General features: G+C 49.1%; 1 non-coding gene across 1 annotated transcript in view; it reads right to left on the bottom strand.

Moving 5' to 3' along the window:
* LOC143472945 (small subunit ribosomal RNA) overlaps nt 1-940 on the bottom strand; it is a 1808-nt gene extending 868 nt beyond the window's left edge. The window contains exon 1 of the ribosomal RNA XR_013120247.1: nt 1-940. This exon is cut by the window's left edge and continues 868 nt beyond it. This is a non-coding gene — a ribosomal RNA (small subunit ribosomal RNA).
* Nucleotides 941-2500: the final 1560 nt, after the last annotated feature.

The following is a 2500-nucleotide window of genomic DNA, read 5'->3' as shown; positions in this document are numbered from 1 at the left end:
CAGTTGTTCGTCTTGCGCCGATCCAAGAATTTCACCTCTAGCGGCACAGTACGAATGCCCCCGTCCGTCCCTCTTAATCATTACCTCGCGCTCCGAAAACCAACAAAATAGAACCGAGGTCCTATTCCATTATTCCATGCACCATTATTCAGGCGAACCGCCTGCTTTGAACACTCTAATTTTTTCAAAGTAAACGTTCCGGCCGCCGCCAACACTCAGTCAAGAGCACCGACGGTGAACCGAAGGTGAGGCCGGGCACGCCAGTACACGCCTTGCGACGGACCGACGGCCCGAGCCCAAAATCCAACTACGAGCTTTTTAACCGCAACAACTTAAATATACACTTTTGGAGCTGGAATTACCGCGGCTGCTGGCACCAGACTTGCCCTCCAATGGATACTCGTTAAAAGTTTTAGAGTGTACTCATTCCAATTACAGGGCCTCGTTAGAGTCCTGCATTGTTATTTTTCGTCACTACCTCCCCGCGTCGGGAATGGGTAATTTGCGCGCCTGCTGCCTTCCTTGGAAGTGGTAGCCGTTTCTCAGGCTCCCTCTCCGGAATCGAACCCTGATTCCCCGTCACCCGTAAGAACCTCGGTAGGCAGATACCGTACCGACGAAAGTTGATAGGGCAGACACTTGAATGATTTGTCGCCGGTGCAAGACCGTGCGATCCGCAAAGTTATCCAGAGTCACCAACGAGCACGGGCCGAGGCCCGGTCGGTTTTTGGTCTGATAAATGCACGCCTCCGTGAGTCGGCGCTTTTCGCATGTATTAGCTCTAGAATTACCACAGTTATCCAAGTAACACGTACGATCAAATGAACCATAACTGATTTAATGAGCCATTCGCAGTTTCACTGTACGAGAGCTCGTACTTACACTTGCATGGCTTAATCTTTGAGACAAGCATATGACTACTGGCAGGATCAACCAGGTAGCTATTCGCAGCAAACGAGGCTGCTGCGGGACGACGGGCGCCCCGCGTTTCTTTTCACACGTTCTCCGTGTACATCGCTACTCAAACACTACGCTCGCGGCTTGCACGAGCTCCGAAAACCGTCGATTCCGGACGCTGCCCGGCGATTCGAGTGCAATACTCGCGCCGAGGCACGCCGATAGCTTGCCACTGGATCCGACAGACCGCTCAAAACCCCGGCTAAGCATGGGCGACCGCGCGAACAGCATTACATCTGCCCATCGTGCCCGACGCCAACCGAGATCGATTCTGCTTCGATTCGCACTCGCGCGCGCATTCGCTCACACGACTGCCTGCTCCCTCATAGTAGTCACAGAATCCTGCATCGCCATGGTACCCCAGAACGGCCTCGGGATCGCGCGACCTCGCGGCCGGATTTGGAGTTTGGGAAGGTGCGTGGCCGCTTGCCGTGGCCGCCGAACCGCGCCCCGGCCGGGCACTGCGCGCAACTCGAACGTTTGGACTCTGAAAATATTTCCCAACGTTTGGACTTTAACTTTTTGTCGAGACTTGAAAAAATTTCAGAGTCCAAACATCGACCCGCGGCAAAAACTTTTCCGAGGTCGAAAAATCCGCGCTCGGTCAAGAGAATATGCGCGGCCTGGGCGTTTGGACTCTAACATTTTTTGGAGTGGATGGGAAAAATTTTCAGAGTCCAAAACACCGACCCGCGCGTGATGCTCTCCCGAGTTCGGAAAATCCGCGCCAGGTGAAAGCTATGCGCGCGACCTGGTCGTTTGGACTCTAAAAAATGTTCAAGTCTCATCACACCAACAAAAAGTTAAAGTCCAAACACCGACTCGCGGCTAAAGCTCTTCCGACTTGGGAAAATCCGCGGCGGGTGAGGGCTATCCGCGCGACCTGGGCGTTTGGACTTAACATTTTTTTGGTGTGAATCGACTTGAAAAAATTTCGAAGTCAAAAGTCTATAAAATTAATCTAATGCCATACAGTGTCAAAGTGCACAATTTTAATCGATATAATCATAACAATATATGTCATACAACAAAATCATCAAATAATCGTCAAGCAGCATTGCAAAGCTACGTGAGTCAATGCAAGGCAATGACAACGTATTTATCAATTAAAGTTATTGTTAAATTATAAAATAAAATTAAATTAAATTAAATTGAAGAGCTCAATTACGCCAATGTAACAGAGTGTCATACAAAATATATTGAATCACACACGTCCAAACGCTAAAGAAATATATCAAATGCACTCACCTGCCAGTCACCGTTTTGGGTAACTCAGAATAGACCGTCTTTCGTCGGGAATTGAGTTGATCATTGAACATTGCAGTAGGAATAGGTTTAAGCGGAATAATAATAATAGCGGAAGGCTGATGCTCCAGGTAAATGTTTGCTTCGCTCATATATACTGAAAAGAAAAAAATTTGTGAGCAAGCAGTGCCGCAGGGAAGAATGCGATGGCAAAACGGACGCGTTGTGGAAATTACGGTAGTCCGAGGGCGCCAACTAGCGACAAAAAAGAAACACATTACGGTCGCTAGAGGAAAAA

The sequence above is a fragment of the Clavelina lepadiformis genome, unplaced genomic scaffold, assembly GCF_947623445.1.
Source record: "Clavelina lepadiformis unplaced genomic scaffold, kaClaLepa1.1 scaffold_172, whole genome shotgun sequence".
In the NCBI taxonomy this organism is placed as follows: domain Eukaryota; kingdom Metazoa; phylum Chordata; class Ascidiacea; order Aplousobranchia; family Clavelinidae; genus Clavelina; species Clavelina lepadiformis.
This window is presented reverse-complemented; position numbering and strand designations above follow the sequence as displayed.